The sequence below is a fragment of the Calonectris borealis genome, chromosome 7 (genome assembly GCF_964195595.1).
Source record: "Calonectris borealis chromosome 7, bCalBor7.hap1.2, whole genome shotgun sequence".
Taxonomy (NCBI): Eukaryota; Metazoa; Chordata; class Aves; order Procellariiformes; family Procellariidae; genus Calonectris; species Calonectris borealis.
In genome coordinates this window covers 32,149,592-32,163,418 of record NC_134318.1, presented here as the reverse complement: position 1 = coordinate 32,163,418, position 13,827 = coordinate 32,149,592, and positions in this window count along the sequence as shown.

The window sequence follows — 13,827 nt, the reverse complement described above, 5'->3', positions numbered from 1 at the left end:
AGATGGACAAAAGAGATTTTCCTGTTCATTTTGTTCTCTGCATGTCCATATAACTGGGCTCCTACTGCATTGTATCAAACTGTGTGTCCTTATGAGCTAGTAAAAAATTGTGACCTCTTTGGAAATGCTAATGGCACACATGTGATGTACAGCACTGGAGATAAAATCTGTGCAGAGGGGACCTTCAAAAGGCAGGGTGGAATGGAGTGAGGAAGACGAAACACTTGCTATAGGTTTGTACCTTGTTTCAGAGTTGAAATATTTTTGAAAGGTCAAATTGGGAGACAGGACAGGGTCACCAAAGTGAATTGTGAAATGATCTTCATGACTGTGCTTTTCATTGCATCCACGGATGGTCCTCCAGTTTATATCTGAAATCTTCGCTCACTCTGAACTGAGTGGTAAAACGAATAGTTAATTGCTCAATTCTCCTTGTAGAGCTGTAAAAAGGGTGACTGTTTCTGTCCTCAGTAGAAGTAGAAGAGTAGAAAAGTCTTAAAGTAAGAATTGCTTGCAGTCAGTATAGTTTGATGTCGAGCTGCAATAATTGCAAAGGCTTTCTCAGGAACAGCCAAGTCTTAAGTATTTGTCTGTGCTGCCTTCCCAGGCTCTTTTGACAATTTTTTGGAGTAAGTGCCTACATGACTGTACTGGGTTCAAGTTGCTTTGGTAACAATATGGGACTGGATCCCACCACCCTCTTTCAAGGTTTCCAGGCTCATCTTTTAGAGTGACTTTCAACATTTTCCTTGAGAAAACTATTTCCGTGTCCATACTTTCACTTAGAATTGCTAAACTTCTAGGTCTCCACATATTCTTCCCATCAAGCTGGGATCAATATGAGGTTGCTTCTGCTGGTTCTGGCCACTGTCAATGAACCAAAGACCTAGCAAACTTCTGTCTTCCTTTCAGTTATTTTTACTGTCTCCTTTTTCAGATAAATAGCAGTGAGGGAAGGGTCTATAGTGGCAGGAGAAGGACTGTTTTGAGAAGAGTTGGTTAAGGGTTTAAATATTTGTCTGCTCCGTGTCCCAGGATATTATCTGTGTACTTTCTCCCTGTCCTTACTCAAATTTGCAATGTTCTTGTAGCAGGTGAAGTGCTGCTTTGTGGGTTGCCAGTCCCTAAAATGGCTAAATCAAAATGCTCTGGTGCATTGAATTTTGGCATCATTATTCAGTAAATCGTATATCTTCCCCTCATCTGCTCCCTCTTGATACGTCTTGTTATTAAACAGCCATTGCCTCTGACACCAGATGAATGCAGCCGGGATATCCAGGCGGAGTGAAGCACACCCAGGGACAGAGGTTGCTCCAGAGGCAACCATCACCGAGCGCGTGTCTAATTAACAACGCTGCATCCAGAGCTGTTTATCAAGTGCCAGAAGTGACTCCTGAAGTGCCATTGGATATGCTTCTAACTCTGTTAGACTGTAAAGCAGAGAAAGAGCCAAATCCCGGCAGCTGTAGGAGCTGGGAGAGCAAAGGCAATACAGGCTAGAGATTAAATGCAATAGGTACACACTAATGTAAAATCCCTTTGGCTTTTCAGTGAATAGTCCTCTGGTATGCAATATTAATTCACCACTTTGGAGATATTTCTCCAGCCAACAAGGCTCATTCAATCTATTTATGTATTTCTCCAAAGCTTGGATCTGATTTTGGGTTGGGGCATTGTTAACTTCTATAACAAGCCCATGGTATATTTACAGAACTATTTTATTTCAGTTGGGTCAACCTGTGCCATGCCCAGAGAGGTCCCCTCACCTGGGCAGAAAAAACACTTCATCCTTTAATATTTTTCAGAAAGGAAGGACCTGCTGTGAACCTAATGGTTGTTCAGTCAGCTTGGGCTCTTTTACTCCATTTTTTTTGATGGTTAATTCAGCTCTGCCATGTTTTTTCACTCTGCAACGAAAAGCATGCTTTGCTTAAGAGCCGTGGCTGTATTACCCTTTCAGAGCAAGCTACGATGCTTGTGAAAGTTTTTCAATTATGCTCCAAAGTCCTTTGGGACAAGTAACATTTGTTTATTAAGCACTTTTCTGATAATGACTTCCTTTTTACATCTCTGTGCCTAAGATCACACCTTAATGGGCTTGATGTTGGAATTAGTGGGGACAGGGTTATACTTAGAGGCTATATTCAGTGGTTATATGACAACACAGCTCTTTAATATCTATTAATCCTGTGCCCATTGACATTGCAACCTTGCTGGCTGCCTTCCCTTTTTGCATGGTCAGTTCAGTCACTGAGCTGAGGTGGCCTCACACCTGGAAAACCCTTCCCTCAGACAGGAAAAATCTGACAAGGGAGGAGGGGAGAAAGATGGACCACAAAAATGGTCAAATACATTATTTGAACTCAAGATTTCAAATTCATCTCCTTATTTTCCATCTTGGGATGTTGTGCACCAACACAGGAACACCTATTGGCATACCCCTGTGGAGGGCTGTGTTTTAAATGTCTGTAGGGCCTGTTTGAGTTCAGAGAAAAGCCTCTGCCTAAACTCCCACTGAGTTTATTAAGCTAAGAATCAGGTCTTTCCTAGGATAGCTGTGTTACAGCAATTTGCCTGTTGACACTTGGGGAAGCTGGTGCCAGTACAATTTGGCCCATTTTAAAATTAAAATTGCTGTCCTTCATAAAAAGCTTGTTTGTTGCTTTGCAATTGTTTCTGGCAAACACTGACAAGTTGGTGGGATTAGTGGGATGGTTTTGGCAAGGTAGATTGATTCTTCAGGTTCTCCCACCCCTCATCTGTCCATTTCAGCAAGTTTTGCTAAATTGGCGGCATTTAAAAAAATAATAAAAAAGGGGGAAAATCCAGTATTCAGAGGCAGCGAAGCAGAAAGCTGAAATGCAATGGCTTTTACTGTTTTGTCAAATTTAAGATCTATTATCAAGGGTAAAAACCACAAACAATGACTGCCCAAAAAAGAGGAAGAAAAATAAAAAGGAAAAAGCCTTCCTCGTCTTAAATATACCTGTGTCAGCCTTCCAACCTGCAAAACTCAGGATTAAACTGTGAATTGGGAATAGCAAAACAGGCCAGCAAAAGATAAAATCTTTGGCAAAAACCTTCGGTACACTACAAGGCAGTGATTTGGAGAGATACAGGGACATGGGAGATGCTGTTTTAAGACATACGGGCAATTTCCTGATGAGAGAGTGTCCCCAGGTACCGTAAGGCTGAGTGATCTGGCTGTCTACCACCTCTCCTTACTTCTCCAGTTTCTCCTGGTATAAATGCAGGCAGGTTTTGCTCAAAATCTTCATGCTTTTGAATCGGTGTCCAGCCCTAGAAAGGATGGCCATGCCAGAGTCCTTGAGCTTTGTCAGATCTACAGTCCATCCCACCCCCTGCAGCTGCACGAGACTGTGTATGACACAGGTATCACTCTGGAGGGGTTAGGTCTGATGGAGTGGAAGCTGAAGCAAGTGTTGATCCCAAATTAAGTCCCGTACCCAAAGCTTCTAATGCATACTGTGGGTATGACCCTAATCTAAACATGGCTTTGGGTCCATATTCAGAGGAACCAACTTGCTGGTAAAACAGGTTAGGGAGATCATTCAGTCTGATGGCGCAGGTTTCACAGGTGGTACCCAAGTGCCACCAGCTTGGGCATCGGTGTAAAACTCCAGCCTGATTTCACCGTCTCGTTTTCTCATTCCATCCTGATAACTGGCATACATTCCATTTATCTACAATAATAGACAGTTTCTTCATCCGTTGCCCTTTCAGTGTGTGACGGCTATAAACCACTGGTTACAAAGCCTGAACGTTTCAGAATCTACTGACATTTAAGGAAAAAGATTGCCAAGCCCTTGAAAGAAACACACCACTGAAATACAAAAAGAAGCAAGTGCAACTTCCTTGCTGTTAAAGCGATAAAGAAATTAACGGCACACCAGGTTCCAAAATCCCACTGCTGTTTGGAGATATCTCCTTTTTTCTCTTTTTTTTACACTCCTCTCTCCCTCCACAATGTATAAAGGTAGCTGCAGTTAAAGGGATGGCAAGACACAGAAAAGAGATTGCTTCCCCTGAGTTTTATGAAGCTGATATCAATCTTTTATTTCATAAACTTCAGGCCTGTTATTACCCTAAAAGCATGTTCCACGGCATTTAATGTGACACTGATGAGAATACAAATAAGGGGAAGTGAGGGAGATGTAGGACAGGGAGAGAAGAATCAAATGATGTTAAATGCGAGGACCTGAACAGCGCTTCCATATCCGTTGCCATTGAGGAGAGTTTAAAAGGGCCATGAAACCACAGAGCATCTGAATTGTGTTTGGGGGCAGTAAATCAATTTAAGCTTCAGCAGTGAGGGAAAAAATACCGTCTGAGGAAGGTGAGAAGAGAAATTTGGGTTTTGGAGACATGAAGGCTTGCGTGTGAGCTAATGAGGCATGCTTTAGCTGAGTGTTCTGTGGAAAGTCAGGGTTTAAATGCCCTTGAAATCGGGATGATTTGGAGTGAAAAAAAAAAAGCTTTGGATTTTCTAAACTTTCACCTGAAGTGTATGAAATGCTGATTAGTTTTATGTTATCCAGTGCTTGGGTAGATTCTAGTAGACATGTGCGTAACTTTAAGTAGAGAATTGTTCTTGCTCCTGAGGAGTGAGAAAAGGTTGGATCACTTGTTTTATTTCTTCTCTGATACATGAATAGCCAACAATTAGCACATTCAATAGAAACCAAAAGAGATCATTCTTCATACAGGGTGTAGCTATGAAATTCCTTGCTGCAGGACACTGGGGACATGTAGAGTTTACACAGATTCAAGCAGAGACTGGACAAGCTCATGAAGGGAAATCCACTGAGAATTATTGCATGTATATGAACCATGTTTGGTTTGGGAAGTCCTTGAGCTGCAAACTGCTGGAGGATGGAGTGTATTCTGAAGAAGTATTACTACATGGCTGTCCAAGGCTTATGTTCCTTTCTTGGCATGTGCTTTTTTTGCTTTCAGGCATGAGATCCCAGGTGGTCTTGACTCACTACGTTCATTGTGAAGATTACCAGCCTCAAGGCTGGAATCACCATTATTTTAGGCATGATTAGAGATTATTCTTTGGAGCGTGAGGGACCCCATCAGTATACCCTGCCACATGCACATCCCAAGATGATTTTTGCATATTGGTTGGAAGCAGTCCACATTCCTCCTTGGGAGAGTAGGGCCCACCAACATCATGGTCTTCCCTGAGACCATTCTTTCACTGCAGTATATATTTACAGCGAGGTATTGTTCAGTGCTAAGCTGAGCTAAGGCCAAGTGTGTTTTTTTGCAGTTACAGAGCTGGAATCTTAGATGATGTTCATGAGGCCGTGTCCCGAGGGAAAACCAGGGTGGCCCCGCTGGAATCAGCCTTGAGCTATCTCAGCTGAAGATAGTGCTGTTGACGCAGATGGGCTCACCAGACTGCTGTAGTGAACACGCAGGATACATAATCCAGCTGCAGTGCCCCAGGGTAACAAGCTGAGCATTCAGCTAGCTCATGAAGTCACTCCTTTCCCCAAGCTACATCCTCAAACTTTATTGCTGTGAGGAAGTTTATAGGACAGTAGAGACAGAAGAAAGTAACACATACCATCTCTGAACAGAACCTGGAGGAGAAGTGGTGGAGTACAAGCTGGACACAGACTTGAATGCAGTCAGAGCAATAACGTCTTTCTGTTCATTTCATTTTTCCAATGCGATGTAACATCAGCTCTTGAGAGAGTAGTTGAGGAATCCAAGAAGTCAGTTCAACAGACTTTTGAGAAATCTGTGTTAGCACTTTTGAGAAGTGTTGCTGTGAAGAGGACGTAGCTGAAATGGTGATAAATTACCTGATACTGCCACAGGAAACAACTCTGCAGGCATCCTCTTGACAGCCCTTCCAGACTCCCTAAATGCTCCAAAAATATATTAATATTTTGAATGAATTGTACCATATGTGATATGTATTATCAGTTCTCAGTTCATAATTTCAGCTCAGGTACTCTGTACCAAATTTGCATACATGAGCATATGTGGGAAAATTATCTCATTTTCAGATTATTATTCCAAATGAGGATTCAGAATGTGCACATGAAGATTGTATGTAATTTTCCACAGGCATGAAACTTTTCATATAACCCAATACACATTTTGATAAGAAAAAAAAACTATTACAATAACTCAACCTTTGTCAAAACGGCTATAATACTGTTTAGAAATGAGAAAATAGTGATAAAAATTGCAGCAGTCAGAGTATCTATGTTTTGAGTTTTGATGAGATGTAAAATTGGCTGAAGTTATTTCAGATTTCTGCAAAAGACAACTGTCTTGAAATGTCAGTATTTGATGAGAGTTTTCAATAGCTCTTCAAGTGACACAGAGTACTCTCATGTCAACTTTAGAAACTCCAACTGTGCAGCTGTTCCTACATAAGGAATTTCCTTCACAAAGATAGTTCATAGCTGAGGACCAAAACAGTTCTTCAGGACTGTTAGAAAGAGAAAACAAGTTTCAGGAGAGATTGCAAGTCTGCAAAGCAATGCCTTTCTCAGTTTTTTTCCTGACTGAACGCTCAGTGGAGGAAGAGGAGATATCTGTTGCCATGTTTTGAAAACAACCAATATTAACAGCGACATCTGAAGGTTTAATCCTGCAACTTTTGGGGGTGAAGTTTTGCCCCAGCCATGTAATTGACACTGATTTAATGTTGGATGGCTTTCAACTCCTCTATGTATGGGCTAACATCTCTTAACACTTGGATAACTTGGACTATAACTTTTTATGGGAAGGGACTGTGGTCTTTGTTCAATGCTCAGTTTGGGGCTCCTTAAGGATTTCAAGAAGCACAATAATAACTTGGAAAAAATCATACTTCATGATGTTCAGGCACACTGTTTTGTGGGGAGCTATTCTTGAGAAGTGAAATAGTCATGGAAAGGTGTTGGAGAAAGTTAGCCAGACTAGGCCGCGGTGGGAAAATTCTGAGTCATGCTGACAAGGGAGAAAAGAAAGTTATGCTGACCTTGCTCTGTGCAGATAAGCAACTTTGAGAAAGTACAGTATAAGGAAAACAGGATGGAACCCGGACCACGTAGCAGTAACCGAAAGTAGGAGGAATATGATAATGTAATTTTTAGAGCTAAGCCAATGATTGTGAGACAAGTGTGCATAAGGTAGAACTTAGTGTATAAATATGTGTAAGGTTTTACAATAAAGTTGAAGCTGGCCTTATCACTCACATTGAGTCGACTGCCTGCCTTCCCTCGCTCGTCGCAAGTGGCGCCCGAACAGGGACCCCCCATCCCTGTTTTCCACCGGACAGCGAGATCGGAGAAGCACTGGTAGCAGCGACCAGGGAGCAGAAGATCAGTAGACGCTGTCGCGGCGTGCCTGATCCGTGCTTGAACCCAGGATAATTAAGAAGGGGTTCGCCGTCCGATAGAAGGCTACCCGTGGGAAAAGGCTGCAAACGACCGGATAATTAAGAGGGTCAGGAGAAGCACGCAATGGAAGTAGAGGTAGCCTTCGATATTTTAAAATGCTTTTTAGAAAAGCGGGGAGTAAGCCAATTAAAAGACCTGGCTGGTTTAATTGCGTTAGGGAAAGCGAAAGGGTTTTTTAAAGACCCTGAAAGTATGTTTGAAGTAGACGAGTGGCGTTTTTATGGAGATTGTTTGTGGGATCTAGTAATTGATGATGATAAATCAGCAAGAAAATTAATGAAATCTTGGAGAGATGTTATTAATTGTATAAAAAGATATAAAACTGAAAGGCGAATAGCTACAGCCGCCTCAGATCGGCTTGAGCAGTCCGATCCTGCCGCTGGACGTCTCACAGCAGGGGGTGACTACTTTTCACCTCCGCCTTCGGGAATTCCTGTTCCCGTTGTTTGCCGACCCTCTCGTCCCCCTCCTGATCCGCCGACAGAAAGGGCTTGTCCCTCCGCACCGCCGGGGGAAAGGGAGGGGGAGGGTCCAAGTGAAAATGAGAGGATAGACGGTGGCGGACAGGAGACTGCTCAAGCTGAAAGTCTTCTAAAGGCCTCACCCCCCCCACCCCCCCACCCCCCCACCCCCACCCCCCCCACCCCCCACCCCCACCCCCCCCACCCCCCCCACCCCCCACCCCACCCCCCCCCGTCCCAAGCTCAACAACAGCCGCGTTTAGTGCGGGTTGGTTGGGACAAAATAGCACGAGAAGTTGTTGAACAAAAGATTTTGATTTATTAGATCAAATTAGCCCTCAAGCCTTCCCGGTAATCTACCAGGTAGATAACGCGGGGGCTATGACTGGGGTGCATCAGGCCCTAGATTGGAAAATATTAAATCAATTGCGAAACACGGTTAATGAATCGGGAGTGCATAGTGAGCCTGCAAGGCAAATGCTAAACTATATCTGGGGTAGCGGAATGCTATGTCCAGAAGATATTAAGAACATAATGAGGCTTATTTTGAAGCAATCACAACAATTACTTTGGCAAGCTCACTGGCAAAGACTTTGTGAAATATCTGCGCACTCGCCCCGAGCCCCATATGATCGTTTAGCTGGAGTAACTGTAGAACAACTAATGGGTATAGGTCCTTTTGCCTCTGTAGAAATGCAGATGCAAACTGGCCCAGACGTGTTGTTAGAATCTATGAAATTAGCACGAGAAGCCTTGCAGAAAGTTAAAACTACACCAGCTCCTCCCTCATATATGTCAATTAAACAAGGAAGAGAGGAGCCTTTTGCATCTTTTGTAGATAGAGTCACAGACGCTATTGACCGTGCAGATATGGCAGATTTTATGAAAGGACCTTTGCTGAGACAGTGTGTATTAGAGAATTGTAATACTTATACGAAGGGCATCCTTGTTACCTTACCCTTAGACGCCACCATAGAAGTCATGTTAGAGCGAATGAGTAGAGTTCCTGTAGGAGCTCAAGCCATGTTAGTTGAAACAATCAGAGAACTAGGGGAAAAATTAGTCAAGGCGCAGGGACAGGCGTTTGCAGCTCTTGCCCCACTGAAGCCTCCGGATGCCCACCAAAGTAAGACGACTGGCCGACGAGAGTATAAGTGCTTCCGATGTGGCTACCCAGGACATCTGCGTCGACAATGTCGGGAGCTGCCAGAACTGTCAAATGAATAATCATAATACTACGGTCTGCCGGCATTCGGGAAACGGGAAACCGAGCGCCAAGAGCCGCAGCGCGCCGACACCAATCGCGGCTCCGGTCACCTTCAGGCCATCGGCAGCCCCCAACCAAATGACAGTGCAGAGATACCAGACGCCATTACCCAACTTCGACCAGCAACCAGGGGGAGCCTCGGACTGGATCTGGCAACAGCAGTAGATGTCACGCTAATTGACGACCGGCCGCGAAAAAATTGCTACAGGAATTAAAGGGCCCATAGTTATCAATGGACAATCTCATGGAGCGTTGTTGTTGGGGCGATCATCCAGTGGTCTCCAAGGACTTTTTATATTACGAGGACTTATCGATTGTGATTCAAAAACTCAGTACCCACATCGTTGACCGAGCAGTGGATCGTATTGACCCTGACTTACCTGTGGACTTAACCGTTTTGCACGGCCTCACACATTTTATTGGTGCACTCACGCAGTGCAAAAAGAAAAAGGGGGAGACTGTGAGAGTATTAGAATGGATATTTACCGGAATGCAACCAAAGACTACAATTCAAGATAACGACACGTTTGATTGGAATGTGCTAGATTGAATTTATAGCTGTTACTGCTGTTTAGCTATTAATTCGCAGGCTCTTGTGCTTGCCATGGGGCTTGCTTGCCTTAATGTGTATTAGAGTCTTGTGCTCGTTAGTGGCTGCTTTTTTGCTCTTGCTGCTTGCTGTACTGCTGCACTGCTGATCGTCTTACTGTGCTGTGCCTGGGAACATTCTGATAACAGCAATGGGGATGCGCCTGGGCTGGCAGATGGCCAGGGCATCGCTGCTGCTTCTGTGCTGCTGTGCTGGACAGGCTGGAACTGCAGCGTGAACTCGAATCGAAGGGACTGTGACCTGTGGCTGAGTCCATGCGGGACAGGACGCCCCGAGGCGTCTGTGACTGTGGATAAGCCCATGCCCAAGCAGCAGGAACCACCTGAATCAACGGAGGACAAACTTTACAAGAAGCAGCGCAAGTGCAGCAGTGACCCGACCTGAGCCAACTTTGGTGCCCAGTAACTCCACGCAACGCACCACCTCTGCTGACCTGAGTGACCACCATAACAGATGGAGCCCAAAGTCATGGACTAAATGAACGCAGTGGACATTTTGTGTACATTTATGGATATTTTATGGACATTTTACAGGGGATTGTGCGGGCCTGTCCTACGTGTAGCCACCATGGGCCTGGTCTCGGAATCGGCGTGAATCCCAGGGGACTCGAGGCCAGAGAATTGTGGCAAGTGGATGTGACTCACGTTGCTGACTTTGGCAGACTGAGATATATACATGTTACGATTGACACCTATAGCAAATTTATATGGGCCACGGCACAAACAGGAGAACGAGCACTCCACGTAATGCGACATTTGACTAGTTGTTTTGCAGTTATGGGAGTGCCACAAACGATAAAAACTGACAATGGCCCTGCATACATAAGCGCCAAAGTGAAACGTTTTTTCCAAACATGGGGAGTGCGACATACTACTGGTATTCCGCACTCACCCACGGGACAAGCTATCATTGAAAGGGCGCATCAAACGCTGAAACAATATTTGCAAAAATTTAGGGAAATCTCAGATGTACAAGAAAGACTTGTTAAGACTCTTTTTGTGCTAAATCATTTATGTATTTTTGCAGATCAGAAAGAGCCACCAGCATGGGTGCATGGTTATCCTAAAGAAAATAAGGATGAGAAGCCAGTTTTCGTTATGTATAGAGATCCAGCAACCGGACTGTGGAAAGGTCCAGCAGAAGTGAAGTACATGGGTAGAGGTTATATGTGTGTACTTACTCCCACAGGGCCGAAGTGGATTCCAAGCCGCTGGACCAAAGCTGCTGTTGCTGATGATGATCAATGCAGCTCTGTCTGTACTGATCCCAGCGATGCCGTTGCCCAGCCGTGCGAACTTATGGGTGGCGTGGGCGAATAAAACTGGGATGACAGATTTTTGCCTGAGTTCAGCTACGGCAACTGAGCCCTTTAAAACATGTCTGATAGGCTTTCCTGAAATTATTGCCAGAGATTTTGATAATTGGACGTCTGTAACAGTTAATTGTATAAATGTTACTGTAGCAAATTGCTCGGTACAACTAATAAGAGCCCTAAATCATACTCTCCCTTGGGACCCCCAAGAAATTGACCTTTTGGGGTCAGAAAAAACTGGAAATGCAACTGATAATGTTACTACTCAGACATGTTTTGTGTTTGGCAGCTTTAGCCGCTTTGCCGCACAGGCCCAGACCTTTCAGTCATTGATCGGCATAAGCAGCCGCACTGATGATAACAACCCTTTTGTTAATACCACCGGTTGGACTGTTGTTTCACCTTTTACAATATAGAATTATGGTCAACCACAGCCAATGTATTTGCTTCCCTAGTGCCTAACATAGGCACTGCGCAAGCGCTGGTTTGGTATTTTATTAACAATTATAGTTATAGTAAAAATAGCATATCACTGTATTTTAGATAATGTAGTAAAAATGAACCACAATGTATTGGTGGTCCAAAAAGAAAAAGGGGGAAATGTTGGAGAAAGTTAGCCAGACTAGGCCGCGGTGGGAAAATTCTGAGTCATGCTGACAAGGGAGAAAAGAAAGTTATGCTGACCTTGCTCTGTGCAGATAAGCAACTTTGAGAAAGTACAGTATAAGGAAAACAGGATGGAACCCGGACCACGTAGCAGTAACCGAAAGTAGGAGGAATATGATAATGTAATTTTTAGAGCTAAGCCAATGATTGTGAGACAAGTGTGCATAAGGTAGAACTTAGTGTATAAATATGTGTAAGGTTTTACAATAAAGTTGAAGCTGGCCTTATCACTCACATTGAGTCGACTGCCTGCCTTCCCTCGCTCGTCGCAGAAAGGGTTTACCCAGTGCCAAAGTGGTACATCGGCAGTAAATGAGTTCCTTCCAGATTTGTGATTATTTGTGGCCTTGGTACACCATACAGTAGAAAAATCTTCCCATGTATCTATGCACTCACATTTAATCCTGTGCTTAAGATGTCAGATTTTTGAACAGCAAAACCCATCAATTCCCAAATAAAAAGAGCCACCCCAACACTATCATATCATTCCACAAAACCCCCAAATGTTTGGTTTTTTCCCTGAAAAGCATTCCAACAGTGGAAAAACACTGAAGAATGCCATAATTCAGTTTTTTTCCCAAATTCAGGAAGAAACCACCCTGAAATCCTCTACAAAAACATGTCTTTTGGCCATTTCAAGTAAAGGCGGGAAGATCACCAGAAGTGTCCTGGTTGTGCAGAGAAAAGCTATAATGATGATGTCACTAGGTCACTGCCTGTCTTTCTGTAATGGTCCCACGGTACCTTCGTTCCATGACAACCCCCAACCTTTGTCATGAGCTTTTTTCCCCAGCTGTGAATATTTTCAGGTATTTTATGAGCAGAGGGAGTTTGTGCTCTGCCTCTCTCTCCTTTAGCAGATGATGCTTTTGTTTTCCTGATGAACTTCCTCCTTTCCTCATCTGGTCTTTGTTCCCTTACATAATCCAGGCAACAGACCCATTTTCCTTAAAGGTGACGATGACCTGTAAGCTAGTAGCAGGACAGGGAGAGACGGACCAGGACATGATGTAATTATCCCTGCACTCATGAGAGCAGGAATTAATTTATGCCTTCAAAGCTAATAAAAACTCCCACTTGCTTGTGGGACGATTCTGCCAGCACCCAACAGGTGGCAGAACAATTTTCACCCAACTGAAATAGCATGTTTAAAAAAGGTCCTTCAGGAAATAGAAACAATTTTATTTTATTACTTAAAACTTGATTCTGCTGAATACTAAAAGACCTATCTAATAGCAATACATTTTTAAAGTAATGAAATATTTACAGCTGGAGCCTTCAGCAGCAGAACAGTACAGTATGTTTATTTTGCAGCTCAGTAAATTATATATATACCAAGAATCAAATTGATGCTTTCAGTTGATCATGCTAATCCAAACAAGCTTTCTTTATGCTTTTTAATCTGGAGAATTTGTTTTCCATTCCCATGCACATAATTATCAAAGCATCTATTAAACACTATAAATAAATCCAGGCCCTAAAATTTGTCTCCAGACTCTAAATACATAGTATGACTGCAGGGCATATAATTTCTCAGCAGAAGCTGATGGTTTTGTCACTCTTCCTGGGCCCTTGCTAGAACCTTAAAGGAAAACTGCAGTGATAGCTAAATAAATATTTGCTAAATAAGAACACATACATTGTAATTTATGCAAAATTGTTAAGAAATATCTGGCAAAATTTCCATCTCTTACAGTAGTAAAGGGTGCTTGTAGCTTTCAATAAGCTTTGTGAAGTCCAGGATGGACAACAGCTGGATCCAGTTTCAACACTTGTTTCCAGAACTTGTATAGAGGGGAAAGTCCCAATGTGGACTTTCAACAGCCAGATTCCCCTGAGCATTTGGGAGGAGAGGGACAAATTATATGGAAATACAGTAGATGTTGTTGGCCAGAAAAGCTCTGCTGTTGCTTGAACTCAGCAAAGTTCACCCCTGCGCAAGTTAATGATTTGAAAAAGGGCAACTTGCAAGAGAGAAAAATAAAAATTCAGAAAGCTTAGAAGACTTGAAAACTCAGATAAAACCTCAGAGTCCTGTTAAAAAAATAAGGATTTCAATTTATGGGAATGTATGTTTACCT